This window comes from Alligator sinensis, unplaced genomic scaffold (genome assembly GCF_000455745.1).
Source record: "Alligator sinensis unplaced genomic scaffold, ASM45574v1 scaffold554_1, whole genome shotgun sequence".
Classification (NCBI taxonomy): Eukaryota; Metazoa; Chordata; order Crocodylia; family Alligatoridae; genus Alligator; species Alligator sinensis.
In genome coordinates, this window is record NW_005842424.1 from 102,896 (window position 1) to 120,199 (window position 17,304).

Consider the following 17,304-nt stretch of genomic DNA (forward strand, 5'->3'; position numbering starts at 1 on the left):
ATAATGCTCTTCTGGAATGGATAATGTTGGTTTACATGAACAGTGGTCTGAGCCCTCTACCAACCTAACTGCTACCAAGAATTTAAAAGGCAGCATGACAATGGAAAGCAATGAAATGGCCCTGAAGATGCTTTTGGGGAGCTTCTCCCAAGGGAGAGGGGGACCATCCCACAAAGCTACAAGGTGTTTGTCTAAGAATCTAACAAGCGTAGGGCAGAAGCCCATCAGATATGGGAATTCACTTCTTGATACTAAATAAGAAATGTGTATTTGATATAATAGAGAAGGGGGAAGGCAGTGGAAGAGGGATCAGTCAAGAGACGAGAGTGACATGATCAAATTACAGGTTAGAAAAATAACTCTGGCAACACCACTCTGAATGGTTCTGAATGTAGCACGACTTGCATTTATCAAGGCCAGAGAAAAATATGTTGCAGCAGTTGAGACATGAGATGTTGAAAGCCTGGATGGGGAGGAAAGGTTGCATCTTAGAAATGTTACATAGGAAGAAAACACAAAACCTAGACACAGCCTGGCTGTGGGGACCTAAGGCAGTGGTCTCCAACCTTTTTAAGTAGGAGATCACCTTTGGCATTTAAAAGCAACGCAAGATCTACCGTGTGCTACCACCCCCGACCCTGGCTCAGCAGTTAAGTCTGTGGGGAGGGAAAGGGGGGACAAATCAAGGCCGGGGGAGAAAAAATTCTTTGGGGCCGCGCCGCCCCAACAGGTAAGTCCCACCTGGCCGGGGCCTCCCCCAACTCCCCTCTGCTCCAGCCTCTGTAGCACTGTCCTTCACCACGGGGGCCTCAATTTAGCCCCTGACCCTTCCCACCACCGCAGACTGACCTACTGGGCTGGGGTTCACACATGCATGCACGCAGGCACTGCCCCAGCCTTGAATCAACTCCAAGAGTCTCTGAGATCTACCGCAAGAGGCTCTGAGATCTACCAATGGATCAAGATCCATTGGTTGGTGACCACTGAGTTAGGGAGAGGTCTAAGAAAAAGGTGATTTTCAAGGGAAGGGGATTAACAACAGGCAGGATTGGTGGTCATGTCTACAGGGATCAGAAGAGTTGATGGCAAAAAAAGACTTGGTATGGAGGGATTAGGAGCTTTACTTCAGCCAGGCTGAGCTTGAACTGTTAGCTAGATATCCACAGTGAAACATCAGTCAGACAGGCCAAGAATGTAGTTGAACTGAAGGAAACAGGTCTGGAGCTGAGAAGTAAATCTGTGAATCATCACCCAGGGAAACTAGTTGAATTTGTGTTTGCAGGTGAGATCACCAAGTGAAAAGGTCAGTTACTAGGACCCAGCACACAGCCCATACAAAAGTGGCACTGAATGAAAAGGATCCTCTGAAGAACGTGCTTTAAAGAGTGATTAGGAAGCTAGAGAACCAGGAGAGGGCAGATTCAGCAAAGACAAAGGACAAAATTCCAAGAGAAGCATGGTCAGCAGTGTTACAGCACACGGTTGAGAACAGGATACTGACTTTCTGATTGTGTCAGAAAGTTCATTACAGATATCGGTGTTACCATTGAACTGCAGGGGGCTGAAGCCAGACAGGAGAGGGTGTAAAATCGCACTGACAGAGAGAAACACCAGACAGATCATAGACTGCCATTAGTAGTAGTAACAGTAACAGTAGTAGTAGTAATACTACCAGCAGCTTAGTGAAGAAAGCACAAGTTTCACAACTCTGCTTTCATGAAATCCATGTCCCCTTCTCTGTTGCCTTCATCTTAGCACTTTTTCTATTTGTTGCACTTTTATTCAGCCTTCACCTGAAATTAACAGTGAGTATACTAACTGTAGAAATGGTTAATGACTTGTACTCCTGTAGGTGTAAACCTTCATATTCACAATGTATCACAGCTGAAATTTGCTGCCAAGTTTCAGCCACATCTTTAAACAGCCCATACACATCACAATACTTGGTGCTGAGGGATCAGATTCTTCTTCCTAGCTGACAGATAAATGTTCAATTCTGCCTGCGTTTTTCAGCACACTCTGTACAACACTCCATCATCACGTGGTGGAGAGCAGCCACTCGAGGGAATAAGAAAGACCTGTTCTAGCTGGATCTAATTCAATATAGTCTCTCTAACTAAAATAAGATTTCTGATTTCTTCAGCCAACAAGAACCAGATGATGTACGGAACAATCAATTTTATTTGCTGACAAGAGGCATTTCCATGGGTTTTTCCAGAAGTGAGAGAAAAAAATGTAGTGGGCAACTCAGACTGTCCACATACCATGCAAACGGAGGGGAATACAACTAGCTGGAGAAGTGCAAAACAAATTTTACCCTCCTGCTTAGGAGGGATTTCAGGAAAGTTGGCTTGTCTCTGACTCTCAGTAATCTCAGAGCCATAAACTCCGCACAGAATATCTGAAAAGAAATTCTGTTGATGTTTACCTAAGTAAATCAGAAACAATCACAAAAAGAACATCATTATGGCTTCTTTCTTACTAGCAGCCAGAAAAATACTGGGCAACTTGGATTCTCTATGGCACCTAGCTCCCTATTCTTAATTAAAATGGCGCACACAATATGCTCATTTCATGTTGCCATCAGCACCTCTCACAAAAAAGAGAGTGTACTTAAATAAATAATCCAACATGGCTCATAGAATGCAAGTAGCCAGAGCATGAACCTTGGTTAATGAAAGGCCAACACAAAAGTAACTTTCCCTTCCTTTTGTCTCATTTTAAGTGTTTTTTAAATGCTTTTTTTGGCTGACCAAATTACTTGAAACTCTCTATATTAATAAGCTGATCAGTTACTGGCTCCCTGTCTGCAGAGCTGAGCCAACAAACTGCTCTTTTTCTTTTGTCTCCAAGCCAAAAGAAACTTTATGGAGAGTGAATTCCCCCCCTCCCCCTGCACTGAGTCACAATGCATTGGTGATTTGGAAACCTGCCATTTATCACCAGGAACAACAAATACTAAGCCAAACAGTAAATCAGGATTTGAAGCAGGGGGCCTCCAGGACAAGGAGCTCCATCCCACAGCCTGAGTAAGTACTGAGTGGAGTCTTTTAGTCCCAAACACCATAGCTGTGCAGGATTCTGCACCCCCTTTTGTATTCTTGACATTGGGCTCAGCTGACTTCATGATCTCCAACTATTGCATGATACTGAAGTAGTTTACTATGTTACAAAATGGAACATAGGCTTTTTGTGTTGTGATCCACTATATCAAATATGCATAGCTTGAAAGCTGAACTTCTGGAGAGTGTTTTTGCTTGGAACTTCTAAAATAAGAGTGACACAAAGGTCTAGTTCAAGTATAGACAGACAGCAAGCTTTAGTGAACACAGTGGAAATTCTGCAGAGGAAAATCCTCAGGCAAGTTCAATGATAGCTTGGACAAAAAATAAACAAGCTGTATGATGACAAATTAACTTGTATCCATTGCTTCTGAAAGCAAGGAAGTGAGCATCATGTTGTACAGGACATTAGTACATGTTAAATGCACTTAAATGTGAGCAACTACATATTCAAGCAGTAAAACATACTAAATGCACTCATACCATAGCAAATGTAAAGACTTTTTGGACAAGGAGCATCTCCAAATTGTATTAAGTAACACGTGTTCAGTTACCTTTGAACTTCTCCATGGAAATAATACAAGCAATCTGAGGTCCTTCAACATCCCAGGATGCACTGCTCCCAGCCTCTCCACTCCCGCTCCAAGGGTCCTTCCATCCTCCAGAACTCCACTTCCCAGAGGGGTGGTACTGGCCCACACAGGGTACCAGCCACAGGCAACACCCCCACATACCCCAGGGGTGTGTGACCCCAGCCCACATGGCACCAACCTGAGCACCTACTGAAACCCTCAAGATTCGCCAAGGCTCACCACTTTTGTTTGAGTGCTCCAGTGCGAACCACGATCACTTATGAACCAAAACTGAACCAAAGACTATCCTCCTCAGACCCCTGCAGGAGGACTGTGAACTGGAGTTCTGATGAGGTGCTGGGCCTCATCCTGATCTGGTGTGAGAGGAAAGAACCATAGCTACCACCACCTAGGGCACAAAGGGCAGCTGACAAAACCAAACAGTCTGTGAGTCATTGGCCCAGATGGTGGCTCAGGGGCACCAGCAGGACTGGCAGCAGATCTGCACTAAAATCAAGTGCATAAAGACACAGTAAGTTTGAGGCAGGGATGCCAACAAAGTCTCAGGCACTGAGGATCAAAGTCCTCTTCTATGAGAAGCTGTCAAGAATCTTTAAGGAGGACACACATTGTCACTCCTCACCACACTAAGCATTACATACCCACAGGCCCAGTCTGGCATGACAATGATGATGGAGTCCCCTCTCTACCTCCTGCTACCAAAATGGCAAGGCAGAAGCCAAGGTACCTGCTCAGCGGACTTGTTCTCCACCCAGGCCCAGACCAAGGACACACAAGATGGGGACACCTTGGATGAGACCCTCATTGAGCAGGCAGATACAGATATGGACATGGACAACTCAGTGAATAGTGATTCATTGGTATATTTTAGCAACTCCAAGGGAAAGGGTGTCTGGAGGGGTGACTTATGAGTGGTGCATGGCTTAAGGAAGTGCCTAGGTGCAGGAGTCCCAATCAGTATAGATTGCACCCCACTCCTAGGATTCACCAGAAGGGAGCAGGCATTGTGTTCTGCACAATGCAAAAAATAAATTAAAATTGGTGGCACACCCATGCCTGGACCATGGCAACTGTGCACAGGTCAATTATGGTGCTCAATGGCTGAGCCAATTAGAGTTAATCCTAATTAAGGGTCAAAGTGGTGTCTGGAAACCCAATCCACCTGCCTCACCCCTAGACCACTCTGCCTAGTAATGGCAACTTGCAACCTACTCTCTGTCTCTGGACATCACCACCTTTCCCAGGGATTCATCATAACTAGCTATTACTTTCCATGAGTCTAGGGTGGGTGCTGGCATGACAGCTCAAACAAGCAGCAGGACATATCTTGTGGGATCGCCACCTACAAGTTCAAGAAGCTCCACTCTGCACCACTGGGACATGCTTACCAGGAAGATGTTGGTCAGAGGAGCAATGACCTGAAACAGGGACAGACAACTTAGCATGTCAGAGTACCTTCCTAATAGGTGATCTTCACCCACCCCTGGGAACCTCCAAGGAGGAAAGAGCAGGAGAGACAGTAACTAGCTGAGAGAGTGCTTATCATTACAAGGTCCTGCTCTCATCTTGCTTGCCTGTGGAAATGAGCAGGAAGAGTAAGACCCACTGGTTTTCCCTCATATCTTAGAAGGCTCTAACAATTTCAAGGTCTGCTCTACTGTCAATGCACACCTGACAGCCCAGATGTCACAAGTTCGTGGCCACAGCAGAAGTGCTCACGGCTCAGCCCTGTCAGATTCCAATGAATCTGTGAATTCTGCTAAATACCTTGTCAGAAGGACAAGAAAAAGGAAAGGAAAGGAAAGAACCCGTCAGAGTATATTTGGAAATTCCACAATTGACACAAGTTACCTGTTAACTATGGAAACACACTTGAAGGTTGCTTTTATTCTGTTCACTCCTCAGAGTGTATAACAGGGCATGTGTAGATGAAATGGGGGCCTTAAATTGAAGTGGTGGGTTTTAAAAAAGACCACTTCAATTTAGGGCTGATTAAACCCCCGTGTCATGCACACACCCCGCCGACTTACCTGCCTCTGATGGGGAGGGGAGGGGGAGCTGCCAGTGGGTGAAGCGGTCCCTGGGCAGTGGAGGGGGCGGAGGAGGCTGGTACTTCCCCCCGCAGCAGCAGCAGCCCCCCACCAGGCAGCACCCACCCGCAGGCACCCAGCTTAGGCAGTCCCGGGGGGCACCGCAGCTGCAGAGGGAAGCACTGAGCCCAGGCGGCCAGGGGAGAAAAAAAAAAAAAAAAGATCAGGCTCACCGCTTTTCTTGGGTGGAGCCTGCTTTCCTGGGCTGCTGCCAGGCTGCCTGCAGGGCTTCCTGCAGAGCCATGATGCTTAGCTTCGCTTCACAGCTGTAGGGGCTACATCCCAAGTCATTAAAGGTGTATTACGTGCATTTAAGGCACATTATTTCTTACAGTGGCTGGAATTAATGCGCAATACATTAAGGTGTGCAAACACCAACACCATTAATGCAGTGCAAAAGCACTTAGCCCACGTTAAAGTGTTGTGAATACACACCTCTCATTTCATCTACACATGGCCATACACACCTGCTGACAATAATATTAGGGACACTATCTCCCCAACTAAGAAGACAGAAGACAACTCTTGACCTTGCTCATGCTCAACAAAACCAGGAGCACCTGCTTCATGAAGTCTTGGAGCAACCAGAATATAAGCTACTGAAGTCAAGAAACTCATTCAGACAGGAGACATAGGTAATGCTGCAACAGTGTGGAGGTGGGAACAGTGCTCTACAGGCACTTGAACAACACCACAAAAAGTGGGATGACACAGATTCTCATCTTAAGCACTTCATAAGAAACCCAGCACCCTATCCACCCAGGTACATGCTCCCCTCCAACTCATGGACTAAACTAAACAGGATTTACTCTGGAGCTGAATGCTTTAATGCCACGCTCTATAAGACCGGCTTAAAGAAGAGTCCAATATGTGAGTGTGGTGATGTACCACAGACTGCTGACCCCCCCCAGCCAGTCTCGCTGTCCCAACCCCTGCGGTCGACCCTACAATGGAGGATCGCTGTGGCCAATCACTGCAGCTGCTCCCACTTGCAGTGATAGGCCGGTGCTTGCAGGGGGGCACTGGCATTCCCGCCTGCCCCATCGCCTAAGTGGCAAGTGCGGTCAGTGAAGGGGTGCACCAGTGCTCTCAGGGCGCGCATGTACCCCCTATGCATTGCCAACATCTCACACATTAAAGATGTGTAGAGGGGGAAATGAAGTATATGACAGAAGAGAAGAAGAAGAGTTTGTTCAAGCCCAGAAGAGTGTGGGAGGGTCCAGCACTTACGCTACTCTGAGGACATGAAGGGACATACCTGCTCAGAGGGTGTCCCATAGCTGAAAAAGTTGGTGGGGCCAATGACATCAGATGCTGGAGGAGAAAGCCTTTATTTTCAAGTGCTTATTTCAAGTGTAGTTGAAGAAATAAAGTTTGAACAGTTATGAAATTTGTCCCTCATGTGTTTCTAATCTAGGCTACAACCTGATTTACTCACAACCCCAACCCAGCTCATGCCATGTTTTCCCCCTCCCAGTCAGCCTTTGCAAGCTCCAAATACAGGACCCTAGATCCCCCATGCATCTTCAAGTACTCCCATCCCTTGGTCTCCCCCTCCAGGCCATCCCCAAAATAAGGAGCATTAAGTGCAATCACGACACATCTACACAAGATGTTTACTGCACAGTTACCTAATTAACTGTACAGTAAACATCTCAGCACCTACATCTACACGTGCACTCCTATTAGGGAACACAAAACTAATAAACTCTGCAGTAGGGCAGGACTTGTAAATGCAAGTTCTATCCTTCTGTGGAGTTTTTTCATGCACAGCAGCACATGTGTAGACACCGAGCTGGCTGACTGGGGCATGAGGGTGCTTCTGTGCAGGGGCTGCCTGCTGGGTAGTCCTGCATTGAAGCACCCTTGTGCCCCAGCCAGCCCCTCCACAGCCTGGGTGAGATCCCACGCTTGACCACCTCCAGGAAACCAGAGTTCCTGAATATGCAGACTTCATGTATCCGAATCAAGCGCCTGGCATTGATTTTAGTGAAGTGTCCCTGGTGGTCCACAACCTCCTGGAACATAATTGAAAAGAACCTCTTACGATCTGTGTAATCTGAGACACAGTGAGGGGGCACAGTTCAGGAAGCCCATCTATTCAAAGCCAACAATGACCTCATGCAGGTTCCTGAGCTGGATGAACCCAGGCCCCAGATCCCCAAGTAGGGAGTCACATACTTCGTGCATAGCTGTTATTGCCATTGTCCACTCCACACTGAGCTGGTTGGTGATGGAATAGGGGCTACTGGTGTTTGCCAACTTCCAAACCACCAGGGCCATGTATCCCAATGGATACAGGGCACTGAAGTCTGATGCCATGGCACTACAGTACAGGGGGACTAGCTTAGCATAAAGTCCTTGAATGTGCCGTGGGATATCCTAAGGTTTCACCACCACTGCTCATTGTTCCAGGTTCCTAGCCTGAGTTGTTCCCACAAGTCCAAGCTCACCACTAGTACTCAGCAGCAATGAGGTGGGATCCAGTACTGGGCCCACAGCTTGCGTAGCACTGTGATGTGCCTTCTGCAAGTGGGTCAGCATGATGCCCATGGCAGCATCACAGTCCGCAATATAGCGCCTCACCAGGGCCAGGAACTTGTGCCGCAAAAGCATGGAATACCTGTGGATTAGTGGCCAGGGGCAAGGATTTTCTCAGTTCTGCCACTCCTCATCTCCAGAAAGCCCCAAGAAATCTGATCCCAGCTAGAACAGTCAGTCAGAGAAGAAATGGAGATCTCATGCCAGGTAAATAAGGGATTGGAATTCATGTCCTCAGTGAAATGGTCAGAAAGTCAGCACTGCACTTGGCTGTTTTTGGCCACTGTCAGAAAACTGGGAAAAAGTCATTCCAGTGCAACATGCTGGGACGCATGAACAATGCGTGCCCCCCATGGCTGGGGGGGCATGGCAGTGGCAGAAGCGCAGCAGCAGTAAGTGGGAGCATCCACAGATGCCACCGGTGGTGTTGGTGGCGGGGGGGGCACTGACCAGGGGTCGGTGACCACCCACAGATGCCGCCAGCAGCGTCATCGGTGGCCAGCGGGGATCCCAGACCACTTGCAGACACTCCCAGTGGTGTTGGCGGCGGGGTGGCAAGCAGCGACTGCCTGCAGGCACCTTTTTGTAGGGGGTGCACGGCCATGCTCAGGGGGTGCACGTGCACATGAGCTGTGCATGTTAGGGTTTGTAGTAAGCATTATCGTGCACCTGCCCAAAACACATCCTAACTTTAATACTGCAAAACATTTGACAGATTTAACATATGCAGTGTCCTGTGTGCCGAGGCCATGATTTAACATGGATTCTAGCCAAAAACAGACATTCAGGAATGCTCTGCATATGTAGCTCAAACCAAACCAGCAATACACTACTCATCTCATGCCAAGTAGAGACTAAGTAGAGCTGAGGTTTTGTGAAACTTACTTCATTTGTGGAAATCAGGAAATCGGAAATCAGGCTATAGGTGTCAGTGCCAGGTTAAGATGTAATTCAACAATCTCACTCAAGTGAAGTACTACTTTAACTGGAGCTTACTGCCCCTTCAGAGATGGAGGGATGACGCTCAAGTGCTGCTGATGAGTGAGCTTGTTCTGCAGGGGGGCTCAGCAACTGTCAGTCACTCAGATGACTCAGGTTGTCATTTTGCCTTCACTGGAACTAGTTTAATTCATGAGTAGTTAACAATCCCAGTGTAGATAACTCCAACTAGCTCTGCATAGCCTTAGGGTCTTCCCAGTTTCACATTACAGCTATCATACTAGGTGCAGGTGAAGGAGCTTCCTACCTACTACCACTGGCAGGCTATGTGGGAGTACAGTGGAATGCTCAACTTCTCTTTCCATCTGTCCTGCATGATGCGGGTACTGAAACAACTTCCCCTGACCTCAACTTGTAAACTATGTCTATGTGGTACAGTGCAGTCAGTCAAGGGCCACTTTTGGTGCCTAAGCTTGCCCCAGAGCTAGTTCAGGATCTCCAACTGGCACTACCGTTGTGGCCAGTATCTCCAACTGGCACTACCCTCAGAAGCCAAGATGAGCACAGGGGAAGCAGAGGCCTGGCTCAACAGTATATCTTCCCCTCATTTAGAACCCTGCTGCATCAGCTTGATTGTCCAAAGCACTGGGTGAGGCACAAGGAGTTGGTGGGACTAGGATCTTCCCCACACAGAAAGGGAAGATTTCAAAACATATTTTGAAACTTATGTAACTTCATGGGTTGCACAAACCAAAGCCAAGAGTCACAAAAGGCAAATAAAAGATTTCTTCTCTCTCATGCTTCTACTTTCTTCTTTCCACTTTTGTCCAAATATATCTTCTTCTGCCAACATTTCCATCACATCCAGCTCTCTCTGTCCCCTTTGCATATATAGGTATTTTGATTAGGAAGTAGCAACTCTTCAGTCTTCAAGACTAGGCTGAAACTCTTCCAAGAAGCATTCATCTGACAGTAGTTCAGCACCTTTAACGCTGATTCCATCCACTTATGGAATTCAACTGGATGTTAAGAGAGTTTCAGACCAGTTCTTATTTGATCCGGATTACTTTACTCACTATCAATTATCATATGGCAACTTAAAAAGTAAGGATACAAATCTAATATAACTGACTCTTACTAATATCTGTAATTTTTTTAAGTTTCAACACAGTTACTCTATTTTTAAATAGTAAACAAAGAGGCTGTAACAAGTCCACAGGCTGCAAGCAAATAATGAATTTATTATATACAAAATACTTAATTAAAAAGAACACCAAGGTTCAAAGTCAACTACTTAAAAAAAAAATCCGGAAATTCCAGAATTAACGCTGCTCATGTAAATTTAATTACTCCCTTTGTGCATATATGTTGTGATATGGTCTTTAATTAAATGAATGCATACTATATTTTCTTCATAGGCTTCTCACCACAGTAACAATGGTACTCAATTAATTACCAGCTATTCAATATTTTGATTTATTCTCATCATTGTTTTGTTTCAATAAAAAGAGAAGAAATATTAGGGGATACAACAAAAAAATTCTCAATGTCTTTACACATTCCTCAACTCTTGGTCTTCCTACAGTACTTCCCACACTTGTTCTTTATTTTTGTGCTTTACAGATGGACTCCCAGATCACAAAATAGGTGCCTCATGTCAATTTATTGAGGAAGTATCAAGGCTCAACCTATTTTTGGCCCATGTGTTCACTACACTGGCCACTGCATCAGTGAAACAGCCATTGCCAGGAGTACACATTTTTAAAAGCTTATTTTTTATTGTTCTAAAATGTCTAATTTAGTTGACACAGTACCTCAGTTTTTCATCATCTAGTCTCCCAAGAGCACTCATGAAATTAGTTTCTTCCCCCAACAAATGGAACTTTTCAATATTTAAAAATCAGTCATGTATGGTGGGTGCACTTGCAGCTATTATTCGATATCTTTAATGACAATTTTGCCCTTAATGTTAAATACCACACATGTACTTGCTGGAAGGCATCTACAAATAACAGCTTTGTCATTTTACTTAAAATTCTTTGGACAAATTTTTCACACCTTGATGCCTTGAATGAGGGTACTAGATCCACACACGTGCACCTAAATATAAGTCTTTGTTAAGGGAAACATTTAACTCCTCCTCCTTGGTGTAGAGAGAGACAATGGCTTGCCTTTGCTCTGGCCTTGACAAAGGCATTCTTGCCACAGGGTGTCACTTTTCTAGATAGTTAATTTGACAACCTAAATCCCGTTCTTAGATTCCTTCACTACTCTCCCTTGTGTAGTACATTGCCTATAAGCTACTTTTCTTCACTTTCAAGGCCCGTTGTAGACTATACCAGAGGTGGCCAAACTGTGGTTTGAAAACTGCATGCAGCTCCTGGGCAATTTAAATGTGGCTCCCAATAAAGAGAAGCAATTAAATAAAAACATTCTTTTTTTCCCCTCTCTCTCCATCTATTATTTTCTGGGTTTGATTTTTTTTCAGTTCTTGCTTATTTATACTAGGAAATAATTTAACAAATTCCACAAGATCCCGGATTATGGCAAACACATCTTGAAAGCTGCATGTCTTGTGGTTCTTAGCTATGTCTAGATTTTAATTTGTGGCTAGAAAGGCTGGGAGGTTTGTGCTCACCCCCAGACTATGCTCTCTGCTAGTACCTTCTCTTATTCAGTACTGAGAGGTTGATTCCAGCTCCCACTCTGCCTGCAGTGACAGCTTCTATGGCCCCACTGTTTGAACTTTTAAATAAGCACCTTAAAGCTTTCTCCAGTAGGGCTCCTCATACTCCTCTTCATAAACGTCTGCAAAGCCAATGTATAGTTCTTCATCAAATATCTCCTTTGCTTGGGTGCCTACAAAAATTGACCACAGTTGAGTGTCTGATGTGCCAAAAGCTCTGCCTATTATGCTGACAGTACTGTCTCATTTTTGTGCCCATCTGTTACTTCCTATATTATATTTACAAGCTCTTTGAAGAATTAGTAATTATCAGGATTATTTTTTGTATTATTTACAGTACTATCACTGATCCTAGAAGCAACTGGCCACATCCAGCGATGCAATCCACAAGTGTAATACATGCATATGCCTTAAACTGGCTTCTGTCTATCAGCTAGATTCAGGGCCACATTAACCCTTTAGTGGGCCCTAGGCAAACAAACTTCTGAGCCCCAGGCCACTCAAGATCCTCCTCCCCCATCCTGGCACTGCTGCTCCGAGGTGCTACAAGGAAGCAGCCACCACTGGGGCGAGGCCAGCAGAGGTGAGGGGAAGGGAAGAGAGGTGGATGGGGCCATTCCCATCGCTACTGTGGAAGGAAGGACTGGACCCCCCACAGCTCAGGGTCCTAGGCATGTGCTTAGTTTGCCTATGCATTAATCTAGCCCTGGCTACCTTCCCACTAGGAGGCTGCTGAGTGGTAACAGAATCAAAACCTTGTGGACAAGTTAAGGAAGGTCACCTCCATGCACAGGGGAACAGCACAGAAGAAGGCAGACAGAACATGCATGAAGCTGTGACTGCTGTAAATTCTAGCAGACCTGTGCTAATGTAATCTAGTTAGTATGCCCAACAAGACCAGGGAAGATGCATAACAGCAATAGGCAATCCTTGTCCGGCTGCAGGCTGGAATGACCTACCGTGAGTCAGAAGCAGGCAGGTGGGCCAGCTCAGGGACCAGTTCACAGTCACCACTTTTCCCCATGGCAGCAAGGGGAGAGGAGTGCCCTTGGCCAAAGTCCCCTGCCACCAAATGCCACGGAAGTCCCATAACCATGGGCCTGATCCATTAGCTCTGTGAACCTGATCTAATGGCTCTGTAAGCCAGAAGCGCATTCATTGTGGTATGGACACCGAAAAGCCAAAGACAAAAATATCCAATTACCCATGGGGGTACGCTTCTCACAGGGCAAATCACTCCCTCTCCGATCTCTCAGTTCTAATCCTCAAAGGGAATTAACAAACCACCTTTTGTAGACGAGCCTACAAACTTCACTTCATAAATCTACTGGATACAAAAAATAATGGACTTAATATAGGCACTATATTTATGACACGTTACAACCTGACTAACATATAACACACCAGGTACTCTGCCTGTTAGGTGACCACTTGTTTTCCTTCACTCTTCCCTCCCTCCTCCTATTTCTACCCTTTGTTTTCCACTCCTTAACATCTTCACAGACTTCTTGTTTACCTTAGCTTCTTTTCTGCCTTGGAGAACACATAACATCAGCAGACTCTCCCATTGCCTGAAGAAGGGTGTTTGTGCCTGAAAGCTTGCTAAGAACTTTGTTCCAACTATTTAGTTGGTCTAATAAAAGATATCACGTCTACCCAAAGAACCATGCCTGCCTATGTCCTTAGACCAACATGGCTACAACCAACAACCCCCAGTCACACCTAACTGCACTCTACAAACATACATAAACAGAGAGCGTGTCAAAGTTGTCATCACTGACAATTTTGTCAATGGAAAAGACAGTGCAAAAAAGGTAACTCTGATAAGTAAGGAGGGACAAAGTTTACTGGGCTTTTCGGGAAGCGCTGTAAAGTTTAACACTGATGTAGAAACAAACCTGAACTGAAGAGTTCTCACAGTAGTCACTGGCCAGTGGTGGCCTTAGGGTTTTTGGGGCCCTAGGCAAGTAAGTCATTTGGGGCCCCTTAGAGGCTTAATTTTGATGACCTATAAGCAAGTCGGACATTTTTTATTTCAGTTTCACTTTCCCCTATCCATGAAATGGCAATGAAAGTATCTTAATAAAATATTGATAATACAAAGAAAGAGTTTTTTTAACATTGCGCTATATTCTAAGTTCATTCTAGGTTCAACATTTTGGGGCCCCCTAAATTGTGGGGCCCCGAGCGGTCTCCCGGTCACTTGGTTTACCCTTTGCCCTCTAAGGCCACTGCTGCACCAGCCTTCTAAAGTCTAGGAAATTCAGGCTGTCTTGCCCTATTATTGTGTATGTGAGGACATGGACTTGGTCAACGGAGACTTGATTCAGTGATTCACTTATGTCAGTACAACCTAATTAATACATGTCTATATAGTATTGGCCTATCTCTGCAAACAAACTAAATTATGCTGTTCTAAGTGTTGAGGAAAGCACACTGTAAGTGAATTCAAGGCTCTTAACACTAGACACAGTTACTTGGTTTAAGTGGGTCTTAGTGTTAAAAGTCCTGCTGAGCACTTGGAAATGTCTGTGATAGATGCACTATTCAGAGTGCTGTGTTTAATTCACTGTTTTGCACGTGTTATGATGCAGCAATATACACCACTGATTCTACAGAGCGAGGAGGCATTTTCAGAAGGGAACACTACATTTCTATTTTTTCTGAGTTTCTCTAAAATTCTCTCTGTATATACCCATTTCCAGATATGTGCTGATCTATGAAACTTGATACCTAAAATGAAACCTACTTTGTTCACCAAATCCATTAATGTAATGTTGTAACCAGCAATACTAGTGCAGCAAAAGCAATCCTCAACTGTATTGAAATTGTGAACACCATATATCATGACTTCTGCTATATGTCATTGTTCTTAGACATAAGATTTCATTACATAAAGCCTGACAACTGAAAGTAAGTGGAGGGAGATCCACAATAATTGATTCTTGATTCAGAATGAGGCAGGAACTGGGGCTCACACCCAAACACAGACACTCCTTCGTGGCAGACAAGCATTCTGATGGTTGTTGGCTTTGTTGTAACAACAGGAAACCTCCCCCACCCCACTTTGTTGTACTGGATTGTCTGAAGCAGTTACTAACTGGCTTTTAATCTCCTTTCAGAGGCCACTGACTATCAGCTAGCTACTAGAACACATTACAGAAGCCAAAAAGTGTAACACTTCAGAAATGCATCTTCCTTCAACCACCACGCAAATATACTTTAGATTCAAAAGGATTGAAAGACACCAAGGCATTAGAAACCACTTGTGTGTGTGTGTGTGTGCGCGCGCGCTTAACATACAGTATAATACACAAGTGATTACATATTGACATGATTTCATATTACTGTATTTTATTTATAATATTTTATATTATTAGCAATTGCAACAACTATGCTGTTCTTGTAGCCAATTGGTATCAGGATGAATGTTAAATAATGAATAAGCATCAGGCTTAAGTCCAGTAACCATTATTACATCTGAAATCTGAGGATAGAGTAAGTGCAGTTTTATTTAGAGGGTTTTTTGGTTGTTGTCGTCGTATGACTAAACTGCTTTTGTGAGTCAAGGGACTTCGTATTTGCCAGCCAAGATTTGGAAGGACTCCTTCCTTACCTTTAAAAAAATATAAAGCACTATCTGAGCAAGCTAATAAAAGGCTATAGTACAATATTTTCAAGGCACACTTTTATGCTGAGCAATGGTCACAGTCCATATTATGAGCAGGTAGACCATTTTAGCAGGAATATAAAAAATCAGGGAGGTCTGTGATTCTGCAGTGAACTGCAAGCTCAACTGGGATCCATATCACTTTGAAAGACGTAATCTGTATTGTCCATTTCCCTCCGCCTCCTCCTCTCTGCTTGAGCACAGATGGTCAAACCTTACAGCTAACCCTGAGCAATGGATAATGAAATAATAACTCTGCTCAGCCTACAGCCTCTGTGGTTATTTTCAAATTAACATCCAAACTGCATTATCAGATTCACCACACCAGAAACAAAATTCTAGTTTACCAGCCAGCCCATCCTGTTAGTCAGGAAATGGTTCTAACAGTTACATTTCTACACTTTTCCACTCTTTAAAGTTGTGTACAGTTACTGTAAACATATGCATCAAACCACCTCTACTTTTTAGCTTTGAAGAAATAAGAAAAAACACCAGACTATTTCTGAATACTAATGCCAAAACCATTACAAATGCTAATTTGGTACCAACAACCTATGATTAAAAAAACAATAAGGTACCTCAAGCACAAGAATTAAGGCATCATCATGAGGCACTCTCTCTTTTTCTTCACCAAAAGGCAACTTACATCTATTTATTTTTTGCTCTTGAAGATTTTAACACTATATTAAAGATACAGTCCTTTAGATGATTTAATCCAAGGCTCTTTAGCCTTTTACTGGTGGCTGGCTGAATTGAAGTTGAAGATCCTACAGCACTTTTGCAGAAAGAAACAGGGAAGTCAACAGTCTCTCAGGTAAGACTCCCTCTCACCAAAAATGGACTGATGTTTTAGGCCAGGGGTCAGCAACCTAGAGCCCATGGGCCAAATCTGGCCCACAAAAGGCTGTGCCATGCAGCCCTTCCCCTTCATAATGCTGTCCTCAATTACGGAGCCTTCTGCTCTGCCACTTTTGCGCTCATCTCACTGAAAAAGGTTTGGGAATCTGAAGCAAAAGTGAGTGCGGGCAGCTGGCTGTTCCAGAGAGGTGGAGACTTCTGGCCCATGGCCACAGCTGGGCCAAGCTCCAGCTCATGACAGAAAAAGGCTGCTGACCCCTGTTCTAGACAACACTGGAGACCTAATCACTTCTTGACATTGAATTACTGGTACCTAAAATTCAGCACTATGTAAAGATGCTTAAGATTTGGGGAGTGTTAAATAATTTAAAGAATGATTGAGAATATGCACTTTGGTATCAGCTGTCCAGCCAATGATCTCACAGGCTGTTTGTAGATGTTAAAAAAACCAAACCAAACAAACCAAACCAAAAAAAAGTGCTTTACCAAAAGAAGCAGCGCGTTACTTCAACATGGCTTTGCAGTGTCTGTAAAGCAGGGCTTTTTGGCCATTTTAGCTAAAGCTGATTCAATCAGCTATTAAATAAGTGTCAAAAAAGCCCCACCATAGCACCCAACATTTACAGACATGGGTCACACTGAGTTAAAGTAACACACTGCCTTTTCTGGGCACGTGCACAACTGGGCACAGAAACGCACTGAATTTACAGTAAAGCACCAGATTTTGGGGTGTTTTTTTCATATCTGCAAGCACCCACAAAGTTTACTACGAATAATAAACCAATATTTACGTTTTAGTTGTATCCCTATTTTGCAGGCTGGAATACCAAGGCCCAGAGTGGTTAAGTGAATTCCCTAAGGTCAC